General features: G+C 44.6%; 1 protein-coding gene across 2 annotated transcripts in view; it reads right to left on the bottom strand.

The window, feature by feature from the left end:
- Window positions 1-12897, bottom strand: part of LOC126354223 (protein gooseberry-like) — a 183016-nt gene that overhangs the window by 55043 nt on the left and 115076 nt on the right. The window lies entirely within an intron of this gene.

Raw genomic sequence — 12897 nt, 5'->3', positions numbered from 1 at the left:
CGCAAGCCAACTGAAGAATCGTGGCCTTGTCAGGTGAGTTCCGATTTAGCTGGTAAGAGCTGATGGTAGTGTTGCGCAGACCCCACGAAGCCATGGACTCAGGGTGTGAACATGGCGATGTGCAAGCTAGTGGTGGCTCCATTATGAAGTTGGCTATGTTTACACTGAATCGATTTGGCCCTCTGGTCCATCTGAACCGTTCATTGACTGGAAACGGTTAAGTTCGACCACTTGGAGACCATCTGCAGCCATTCACGGACTTCATGTTCCCAATCAATGATGGTATTTCTTTTAATGACAATGCACCATGTCATCGGACCACAATTGTTCGCGATTGGTTTGAATAACATTCTGGACAGTTCTATCAAATGATTTGACACCCAGATCACACGATAAATTGAATGTAAGAATGCATTTTGTTTCAGACTGCAGTTAAACGATTTTCCGGACTTCTGGCCTTATTTTCGGGTGTACGTGAAACGTATAACTCCAGATCGATGAGTGGTATGTCTATCTTAGGATGCTATCTTGCTATCGTCGACTGTCCTGCAGTGACATACACTGTCAAATCATAGACCCATTGCATACCTAATGAAATGACGACCTCAATGGCTGTAATTTTTTTCTTTTCTAGCTTTCTACTTAGACCAACTTAAAATCAAACATTTTCATTTTTTATTGTGTTTCTTATTTATTTTCGTTGCATGTTTTTGTACATTGTGGCGCACCAAAGACCGCCCCCGAATACAGACTGCTTGCCAGTTATGCACCACTTGTTGCCCGCCGTGAGCAAATACAGCTGTCAGATAAACCTGTAATAATTAGATAATAAAGAAGTAAGAAGTAAGCTAATCCAAAGGTCTGCGTTTACTTAATTGATCTTGTCTTTTACATTACATTATATTAGGGGCTGAAAATGACCACCTTGTCCTTCAGCGTACTTCTGCACGGCCTCAATATGTTACATCACTTTGCGCAGCTTTGCTGTATCAATTCCCAAAATTTCATTACTAATATTGTCCTTCATGTCTTTTAATGTTATTGGTTTTTTTTTCATATAGTTTGCCCTTTAGACTGCTCGACAGGCAAAACTCATAAGTTGTTAGGTCCGGCGAAGGCGCCGGCCAAAGTCCTTTGCTGACAGTCCTTTCTTCTGTGGATCTTTGAATTTTTCAAAGATTCGCATATACATAGCAGTGTTTACTGTTGCTTCAAGAAATGTTCAGATGTGTGTGAATTCCTAAGGGACCAAACTGCTGAGGTCATCGGTCCCTAGACTTACACACTACTTACTAAGGACAACACACACACCCATGCCCAAGGGAGGACTCGTACCTTCGGCGGGAAGGGCCGCACGATTAGTGACATGGCGCCTCTAACCGCGCGGCCACTCCGCGCTGCTGTTGTTTCAAAACATATAGGATCCACGATCCGACTTTCTGACTTGTTTTCCTTGAGTTTTTAGACGTAGCCCATTTTGTAGAGCTTCATCGCTATAAGGTGTAAAAACGTTGACAAGACCAACGCTAAACGTTCACTTGTTGCGACAAATTACGTGTCGACTTCTTTGGACTCTGGACCATTCGTGCTCGAATATCGTCGATCGCCTACACTGTTGCGATTCTTTCTTGAGGAGGATACATCTCGCTTAAATATTTACTTCAAAGGTCTTAACGAAGTCGCAACGGTTTTCTACGGATAATACAAAACGAAGTCGCAATAGCTTCGAAACAACACGCCAGCCGGCGGGAGACAATGAACAGCCTAGTACACGGAGCCACTTTTTCGTGCGGCCCCCAGTGTAATGTCCGCTGAATAGTTGAGCAGGTATTGCATTTATGGGTGATTAAATTTTTTACTCATTTCCAAATGCTGCAAGTAAACCTTTTTTGTTAACCTTTTTAATTCATATTTCATCCTCTGTAGCAGGCCATTGACGGTGTCAGTTCGTGAGTGACGCTTTGGGCCCCTGGTTTCACAGAGAATGTTACTGCACAACACTTGACAACAGCAGTACATTGTCGTAAAAACAACATAACAGGGCTTTTTTCACCCTCCGATCGGGAGCGAAATGGAAAGCACAGAGAAAATAAAAAATTTTATTCGGATCATTTAGCTACACGTCCCGGCTACTTCTCAACATATTCGGCGCTTCGACTTAAACAATTTTTGTAGCGTGGTACCAACTTTCCAACACTCTCGCGATAGGAGGCAGCAGCCCGTGTTTCCCGCCAATGCTCGTTACTGATCTGCAACTTTTTGTCTGTGCTAAAGTGCTGTCCTAATAGCCGAAGGTTCATATGAACGAAGAGATGAAAATCCGAGCGAGCCATATCCTGGCTGTATGGTCAGTGATCAAACACTTCCCTTCGAAAACGTTGCAGGAGCACGTTCGCTACACCTGCAGTGTGGCGCCGAACTGTCATGAAGAAGGGAACGCATGCAGTTACGTTATGTGGATTGCATGAAATCAGGTGAAACCCCTCAGCAGGACTTCACACTTCGCGGGAGATACTATTGTTCTAGGCAATTTCACGTGATGAGATAAACGGAGATACCAGAGACACAGCACAACACATCTGCGCAAAGCTGGACTTTCCACTGCGTTTTTAATTTCGCGCTCTATCGGAAGTTAAGAAAAAAATTGCCTTCGTACCACTCGTCCATCTGACGCATATGTACCAGGTACATCTGAAGAAGAGACTAGATGCCTCAAAATCTATCATGTTAAAACAAAATTAAAGGTCCATTTAATAGCAGTCTGAGGCAAATTCATTCTTAATCTCAGCACGCGGGGATAATAATTTTGGTTTTCAGACTAGACGTTGTGGCAACAGAAAAAAAGCTGAAATTATCGATGGTTCTCTAGGACAATTAAAAATACATACAGATGATTATGTAGTTCATCCATTCCTGACCCTTCCATAGCAGTTATTAATCTGCCACACATTCTGTTATTAAAGGCTACCAGTTTCGGAAAATTGTTCTTCAATTTTCAGCTAACTGACACTGCAATATTAAAGCCCCTTATTGTAGGGAAAGTTAGTAGCTTTCAGTTACATGGACCATGGCACGAGGAAGAGCTACACGAGATCATAACCAGACATATTGCCTTCAAAAACTGTAACTCCAACCTCTCCCGACAACGAAACTACTGACATTATCAGTTAATGTGTATGGTTTCATAACGCTCTTCTGGCTACCACGAACCATAAAACTGCAGGCTGTTACCCTATGCTATGCCGTGTGGCTGTAATTTTAGGAGCTGAAATGCTTGGAGGGCGGAGATTAATCTTACGAAACCGGTAGCCTTTAATAAAGGAAAGTGAGGACGAAGCGAATTTTATTTCTTGGGATTACGCATGTGCTGCTGCGATATGAAGGAAGTGTATGGACGTGATCAAGTTCACAGCACGCGATGAAAATGAAACTATGTTGGCTGTAGTGGGTCCGTGAAGAAGTGCAAGAGTCAGCTGATCGGAAGAAAGGGGAAGAAGTCATTAGCTGACAGCAGAATAAGGGGACTGAGACAAAATTTTATAGCCTAGTAAAGCTGCGTGTCTGACAGCTCCATACAGAATGAACTTGACGTTTCCTGACCCAAAAGCGTCGGCTTGGCCATCTTGCTGCAGTGCTTCATACTGAAAATCCCCTTCGTCCCACATTTCGGAGGTGGGATACTGTATCAAATGAAAACTATACGATTTTAGAGACCTTTTCAAGTTTCAGACATCAGTAATCTATATTTGCAGACTGAAACGACGACTTAAACTTTGTATCAAAGCTGGGATTCGAACCCGGGTCTCCTGCTCATTAGGCGGTCGCGCCAACAACTACGTCAACCTGGCACAGTGGGTTAGCACAACTATACCGTCTATCCTAGCACGCTTGTCTGCGTATATGGGGTGACCATTAATAAAACTGACAAATTGCAGGGACGGATTGCTGACTGGAAATGGGGGAGATAGGGTCCTATGAACATGTGTCCGGAAATGGACGGTGCCAGTGGAACGACAAAAAATCATACCAGAATACAGTACAGAGCTGTATCACATCCACGTCACAAGAGATGTTGCAAGTGGCCTCCATGTGATGCAATGGACGATTTCACATGTCGCATCGTAAATTGCCGCCCTGTTTCGCACGTTCCGGTCTCTCTCAATACGGCGTCAGAGGCGTCGTGAACGCGCTACGAAAGGGTCTGCACATCAGGCAAAGGTTCAGGAGAGACAACGCTTTTGAGATGCCCCCAGAGGTAAAACTCCACGGGTTTAAGGTCGGTGATCTAGCAGCCCATGCTATAGAGTGCAACGTCCGGGGAAGATAATGTTGAGATGTCGACGAACTGTAATGCGGAAGTGGGACGGTGCCACATAACCTGTTGTATTGCCGCAGGCACATTCACAAGTAGCCCAGGCAGAGTATTTCGCAGGAAGTCCAGGTACTTTCGTCCGTCGGGGAGTTGTGGAATAACAACTGGTCGAAGTTTGTGGTCGCCAAGAATCCTTGCCCACACCCTGATGTCCAGCCGATGCTGACCAGGCGCCTCAACCATTCCTCGAGGGTTGATTGTAGCCCACGGATGATGATTATGCAGATTGATGGTGCCAGTTCTGGTAACGATACTTCGTCGGTAATGACCACTGGTGACAAAACTCCCGTAATTTTGATGGTCTGGTGCAAAAACCATCGACAAAATCCTTCCCGTAGAGGGAAATGCGCTGCTGATAATCCTTGTATTTGTTGCGGGTAATAGGGATAGTAGCGATTGTCATGCAGCGTACACAAAATCGTACTTTGGTTTACACCATCTTGGCGGGCCACTTGCTTGTAGCTTGCACTAGGGTTCGTCTCAATATCCTGTAGAATCCGGTCCTCCAAATCTGGTGTGCGCACTGCCCGTCGCCTCCTTGCGCGTTCGTCTGTGTGAAAGGAACCATGATCACACAAGTGCCCAAAAAGGGCTTGAAATGTTGTGTGATGTGGTCTTTAAGGGTACTTGTTTCGATGTAGCTGTGCTGCCTTTCGACCATTTTCATCCGCTTGGCATTACACAAATACCATCTCGACTTGTTCCCGACATGAATACCGGACCACTCTGCTGCTTACAGTACGCTGCGTCAATCACACAGCTTGCAACACCCGAGGAACACACGGTACGTGGTCAGAGGAACTTGCATTGGCCAGCGCCGTCTACCGTAGTAACAAAGCATTTCCCGACACATGTTCACAAGACGTTTTCTCCTCCAATTCCAGTCAGGAACCCGTCTCTGAATTTTGCCGGTTATATTAATGTTGACGTTGTATGTATCACAGTCGCCCAGGTTGGCCGAGCGGTTCTAGGCGCTACAGTCTGGAACCGTGCGACCGCTACGGTCGGAGGTTCGAATCCTGCCTCGGGCATGGATGTGTGTGATGTTCTTAGGTTAGTTAGGTTTAAGTAGTTCTAAGTTCTAGGGGACTGATGACCTCAGAAGTTAAGTACCATAGTGCTCAGAGCGATTTGAAACATTTTTTGTATGTATCACAGACGTTTGAGACTTGAAAAGATATCTGGAGCCAGATAATTTCATTTAATTAAAGCACCTGTGCCTGGGTTTCACGTAGGATCCCCCCAGTACAGATGAGAGCCTCTGCAACGTCTTTTGAGTTTAGTTTGAATACCAGGCGGTATGAGACCTGCGTGGAATTCGGACTGAGGAGGGAGGCATGATAGGGTAGTGCGTGCACTTACATAAAGTCACTGTGACAAGGTGACGTAGTGGTTAACGTACCTGTCTACTGACCAGGAGACCCAGCATCGAATCCCGACCTTGGTGTGACTTTTCATTCGTCGCTGTGTCGGTGTGCCTCTTACGTTCATAATATGTTACCACCACCACACCACATCAGTTCCTCCAGCCTCTTCCCTCCCTCTCCCCCCTCCCCTTCCCACCCACCCACCCAAACACACACACAAATTAAAAATACGTTTAGCATCTCCTTGTCCACTGATATTTGAGTCTTCTTGTTCGACTACGGTGTTTCCATTTCTTGATTTGCTCCTTTGCCTGGGGTCACGTTATACGCCAGCACTCGTCCGTGGCGATAAGGAGGCTAAAGACGTCATCTGACTGGCCTGACACAGCTGCAACATTCCCGGTTCTGTCTCGGTTCGGCGGACTCTTTTAATAGACGTGAACGATAGGAAAACCCAACGGCGGCTACTTTTGTCATGTTCATAATATCGTGCACGATGATGACAACCAATTTGATTGATCTGCACTTTTTTATTCTTCGAGTACGAGCTCTCTTGCGATTCCCCGTTATTCACAGGAGACCCGCCACTGAGCTGAGAATAAAGAGCAGCCTAGAGACGCGGAAAAGGCGCGCTTTCTCGGGCTTGCAGCAGCCGCTGTCCGTAATTAGATGGAATTAATTTGGAAGCTGGAGCTCCTTTCTCCCGTGCCGATTGGTGGGGCAGGCAACCAAAGCTCTCACATCTCTGCGTGTGATCTGAGCTTATGTTGCAGCATGAATATCTCCCGAGTGTTCTGAACATTGGATACACGAAAGAGAGATTATTTTATCTTCTTTTTGGATTGTCGTATATGTTTCCGGGACAGGATCAATTGAATATCACATCAAAGCCAAGATCACGAACGGATGGGACATCCGTTTAGGTGTGACGAGTGTAGGGACGAAAATTGACTCTGGGCACATTTAAGGAACCACATCAGCGTGTGAATCAAGCCATCTAAAGCAACAGCGGGAAGCCGAATTTAGAATAAGGCTCAAGCAAAAGAGAGAACGTCATGCCTACAAATGAATGTACAGTGGAATAGCTTGACGCAGTCTTTGGTTGGATAAAAAAAATTAGCTAGAACTGATGTTACCAGTTTCGCTAATATATGATATCCACAGCGAGAATAACGACTGTCCTTTTTTTCCCTCTATATATTTCTAAATCTCGGTAGATGGAAGGGATTTTCTTGACAAAACTACTATCGCAGTAGTCACATAGAGTGGGTTACAGAAGCCATAGAAATCTTTCAAATTAAACCGATTTCCTCCTACGTTATGAATCCAGCGCAATCCATAGAAGAAAACTCCCAAACTCATTTTACTTAGTATTGATAACATCCTGAAGACGACACAGGCAGGGAAGCATCAGTATGCTTTTCAAACGACAGTGAAAAGAACACTTCTTTGGCACTTATTTCACTAATAAATTATATATGCGACCTAGGACTCTATTATCTAGCATAACTTTCATTGGCCTATACAGTGCGCTTATAAGCGGAAACCTCTATCGAAAAATAATTAATTAATGAAATAAATGGCAAAAAAGTCAGGTTTTTAACCCAATAATGTTTCACGATATACCCACATTGAAATCAACAGGAATTATAAAACCAGATTGTTCATATATGAAATATTTCAAACAGAACCAGATGTACCTTTTCAAGTACTACTGTACTACTCATGAAATGCCAAAATTTTGTACCCGAGACCAGAATTAAAGTGACCGATTAAATGCTAGGACTGGTTAAAATATTTCGGAGCGCAACAGTTTGTTGAGCACGAGGAATTCAGTCCCGTACGCCGGCCTCGTCGTAATTGTTGGAAACACTACTACTGTAGTATTTACACTAACTTAATTTGTCCATACGCCGTGTCACGCTGTATCATTGGTGCGACCAGGCGGAACCGCTGCCCCTCCGTTGTCAACTTGCACTAAATAGTACATTGTTAGTTTTGTGGGTCAGGTATATGATCGGAAAAAAGGCTTCGTTCCGTAGTTCGTAATTAATGCATCGGTTAGAAGCTCAGGCACAGAGCAAGGTCGTCAAATGGTTAAGACTTAGGACTCGCATTCGGGAGGATGTTCGTCCAACCAGATTTCAAATTTCCGTTGTTTCCCTCAATCGCTTACAGCAAACGCCGAGTTGTTTCCTTTGAAAAGAGCACTATGAATATTCTTTCCTTCCCTAATTCCATCTTCTGCTCAGTGTATGCCGAAAAGCCCTAATCTTCCTTTTTTTGGAAGTGGAATGTTTATTGTGCTGTCTACACCAACACATATTATGCAAATTATTTTAAAATTCGAGGCAGAGGACATTTTTGCTGTATCAAGCGCTAAGATTTCCTACTATTTCATTTACGAATTTATGCTACTGCTTGTTTGTCCCTCAGTCCTGCCATGCACGGGGTGCTCACACTTTCACTAACACATGACAAGTAGCGCTATATGGAACACCGCCAGTGTCGTACTTGCACTATGTGGAAATTGGGCTTCTGTTGAAGGTTGTCCAGTCCCCGCAAAAGTCGTTGCCATCGAGTGTTTGTTACATATTTGCCAATGCACAACTTAAACAGACCTCCGGACACCTTAAGTGAGAACACCAATAATATAGTTAAAATTTGTTGCACAATATCAACCTGCAACCACATTTAGGTCGTACTAGGTGAACATGTAGATCGATCAATTGTCTGCTCTCCCTTCATCTGCATACAATAGGTATCACGGTATAATTTTGGATAAGCCGCGCCAGTTAAAGAGGTCAGTTTTCTTTAAGACTTTCATTAACAGATGAATGGATCCTAGTTTCCTTTTATGTACTACACAGACTCAGAAGAAACTAGACCGCTCGCATCACTAAGGCTATTTTCATGGTATATCAGCGCGCAGCTGTTTTTACACTTTGTACTGTGGAGAAGTGGCAGCGAACGATCAGTTTACTACAGGCCTGGTTTGTTATCCGTCGGAAAATGTCATTTAGAAGGCCTGATGCAAAAGGAGCGACATTGGTGTTGAAAATTTGTGTACCTAAGAAGTATATTCAGTACCAGTTTTGTCCCCCACTGCTCAAACTACTTCTACAGCTCGTTTTATTACGGCTGAGCAGTGGAGCGCAAGAACGCGTAACTGATAACCCACTGCCAATTAACTTTTGATTTTGCTGAAAAATATCAGAGCGCAGTTCAAGGACCTTTTGTCCACCACAAAGGCAAAGATGTCGTCGTCATTAATTTGTGTTCTACCTTCAGACCAGTGTTTGATCATTTTACATCCTTTCTTGTGTATGGCGTGATTCAGCTCCCTCTACCGATGCCGTTTTATGCACCCCGCAATACAACATCTGGCCTTCAAAAACCAAGCGCAAGATTTTCTTATTCTATCGCTTGCTACGCGCAAACTATTATTCCTAAAGAAGAAATGAACATGGCTTTTACTGTGGGAAATTTAATGTAGTTCAGTTTTGTAGTAGGATGTATTTTCGCTGGAAACCACGGTTTTCAAGTTACCCAAGGAAAACGCACAAAAGTGACCTTGAAGCGCACATCCACCCCCACACTTATCTCTCACCAGTTAGGATTTCCAGTTTGTTTTTCGAGACACTCCCTCCCACCACTATAAAAAATTTCCGGCTACCCAAAAATTCCCTAATTCGACCCTTTTTTGTCTCCACTGATTGGCCTATTACGTCACCTGCATAGTCAGCTACTTTCTTACTCCGCCCGAACAGGCCATGAAGGCCCAACGGTACCGACCGGCCGCCGTGTCATCCTCAGCCCACAGACGTCACTGGATGTGAATGTGGAGGGCATGTGGTTATCACATTGTTCTCCCGTCCGTATGTCAGTTTACGAGACTGGAGCCGCTAATTCTCAATCAACTAGCTCCTCAGCTTGCCTCAAAAGGGCTGAGTGCCCCGCGTTTGCTAACAGCGCTCGGCAGACCGGATGGTCATCTATGAAATTGCTAGCCCAGCCCAACAGCGCTGATCTGCCGGGAACCGCTTTTACCACTGCGGCAAGGCCGTAGGCCAGCTATTTCATTAACACTGTTAATTAAAAATGCTCATGGGGATAATGGAAAAAAACGAATTGTGTAAACGTTACGTAAAAACTAATTACGTTGGCAGTTCGATTCAGACTTAACCATTACTAACACAGTACTTTCTTAGTCAGAAGGCCTGACGAATACAATTATGTAATTGTTTATTTTACGCTGTTAAAATTCATAGAATTGTTAGGTAAAATTTACAAAGACGTCAGTTTTACAGTTTTTAAGTGCTCTACTAAGCCGGTGGAGTAATAAGACCAAGAAGGGCAAATGTGGGAAATAATTCGGGCATTCACGAATTTTCGTGCAGTGGTAGTAGGGAACGACATACTAGAAATCCTGATGGGTGGGGACTGAGTGTGGAAGTGGGTGTGCGTTTGAAAGTCACTTGTGTGCGTTTTTTTGAGTATCTCAAATTACGGCCTCCAGCGAAAACGTATCCCAGTACAAAATTGAACAACATTAAATTTCTTAGAAAAAGGTCCCGCTGAGTTTTTCCGTAGGACTCATAGTTTGTCCTAAGCGAGCGAGGGAATATGAAAATCTCCCACGTGGTTTCTGAAGGGCAGATATGGAATTGCGGGATGCATAAAACGATATTGTTTGTGGCAGCTAAATCAGTCGGCATACCTCGATCATCATGTGGCTTTTATCGATGTGGATGTGCTCTTTAATGATAGACTATGGGACAAATCTCAGAAATGGTGCTTTTACAGTAACAGTAAAACACAAAGTTAATTGTATTGATAGAAAATTCTGCTGTAATACTGCGAAGCAGGAATGGAAAATAAAGATTTTGGTAAATGCACGGTGATTAATTGCTAGCAGTTCTACATAGATCGTACATTTTCGAAGGCGCTCTGATGCTCTCTAGCCAGTTTAGAGCGTCGCAGACTCACTTTCAGTGTTAATGCAGGCAGTTAGAGTCTATAAGGGACGAGGAACATTTCTTTCGGGAGCTGGTGTGCCGTTATATAGGAGTGGGGAATTGGTGTTATTAGAGTGGGGGTGATGAATTTACTCGGCGTCGCTGACTCATAGCACGGCGGGCTGAGTACAGAGACGCCTCCTCTACAACTACGTCGGCGCCTGTTCAGTGGGACGAGGCAGTCGCACAGCTACTGTGGCTGCGGTCTCGACGCGGAATCGTTTAGCGTCCCGTCCCACGCCGTGCCGGCTGAGGTTTGCGTCACCCATTGGCAAATTACCGGGCGCGGAGTGCTCGCCCGGCATCTGCTGCGTGGTTTTCTGTTCCCCGTAAGCGGCACACTAGGCTGCCAGCCTGTGGTTAAACAGCAGGATACCGTTTCGGCAGATTAGAGTGTGCTCGCCTGTCAGCTTTCACGTGCTGCAAGCAGACTCGACTCATTCCGGCAGGCACGACCTTGTTCACGTAGGACAACCGGGGCTTCTGCCCGAGCGTACTAAACAGGTGCATGCAAATACCTTGCTTTGACGTTACCCATTAGGGATATTTTCATAACCACCATCTTCTGACCAACTTTGCATTCACAAATGGAAATTAAGGGGAGGTTTACTATCTTTTGGTTCAAAAGATCGATTTTTTAAAAATGAAGCATTCGGACGACCACCGGATTCAAGCGGCCGGAAACCGCTTGTCACCGGCCGTACGAGCGGCTCTGGAGCAGCGCAGGATGGCCCAGATCGAGCAGAACGCCCTCTGTGAGGAAGAGGAAGGACCAGTTTATGGACCTGGGATAGCAGATTGAATGTACGTTGCATAATATTGCATTTATATGTAGTCAAAACTCCAAAGGCGTTTTTCTCGAAATGACGTTTTTTTTATCGCGCAGTATGGTGACTTCAAATCTACTGAACCGATTGGCATGATTCTTTGTTTCCGACGAAGCTAACTAAATTGTTTGGGAGTTGTACCATTTTTATTCCGATCCATCAACTATAAATATTTTTACTTGGCCAACGAAGTCGAAAAATCGATGAAAAATAGCTGCCGTTTTGTTTCCTATGGTCCAAATAACTCGAGCGAGGTACAACTCCTAAAGAATCTTATATACTCCGGTAACGTCAACTCAATTTTGACTTCAGACGAGCCGTGACATACTGCGCATGGAGGTCTGCATCGAAATTATGTTTCGTTCCGACGGCACTTCCACCGTTGCTCTTCGACATTTCCGGTAGAAAAAATTCCAGTTTGTAGATGAAATATCAATAAAAATTTGACCAAATCTGACATTGATATCTGTAACACATACCGAGCAAAAAAATTCTCAAAGAACATGCTTTTTTCGAGCCATAGATAGTAAACCTCCCCTTAATATCATCGCACTCATAGCATAAGATTATGATATCGGTGATCTGATCGTAATGGTAATCAGGTTTTTCCTATAGATCTTCAAAGTACGAGGGGCGTTCAATAAATAATGCAACATTTTTTTCTCCGCCACTTTCGACTGAAAATATGCGGAAATTATTGTGCGACATAGTGGAATATCCCGCTTCAGCCGCTATAATCTCAGGAATTGCCGATACGTCGCGGCACTAAACGTAGCCTTCAAAGTGGTGTCTGCAACGGAGGTGCGTTCCCAGCAGAGACCTGTCATTGAATTTGTTTTGGCGGAAAACAAGAGCACTGCAGACATTCATAGGCTCTGCAGATTCTCTTCGGCGACTTCGCAGTGAACAAAAGCATGGTGAGTCGTTGGGCGAGGCGTCTGTCATCATCAGTACAGCTGCGCTTTCCACAGGAAACTGAAAAACGATTTCAGGGTGCTTGTCGCCACAAAAATGCAAGCGAACTTCTCCTTCCACATGACAACGCTAGGCCTCACACAATACTACGTTCCATAGGGGAGCTCACAAAACTTCATTGGACTGTTCTTCGTCGTCAAACCTACAATCTGGATCTCGCACCTACCAACTTGTAACTGCATGGTCCCGTGGAGAATTCACTCCACAGGAAGCACCACGTGCATGATGGAGAGGTTACTGATGCAGCAAGACGTCGATCCGACGTCGACCAGTAGAGGCCTTCCAAGTAAGGTGGCGTTAGGCCGTCGCATTGAACGGAGATTATGTTGAAAAATGGG

The sequence above is a fragment of the Schistocerca gregaria genome, chromosome 3, assembly GCF_023897955.1.
Source record: "Schistocerca gregaria isolate iqSchGreg1 chromosome 3, iqSchGreg1.2, whole genome shotgun sequence".
In the NCBI taxonomy this organism is placed as follows: Eukaryota; Metazoa; Arthropoda; class Insecta; order Orthoptera; family Acrididae; genus Schistocerca; species Schistocerca gregaria.
Note: the sequence above shows the minus strand (reverse complement) of the source record. Positions and strands in the feature narration are given on the sequence as shown.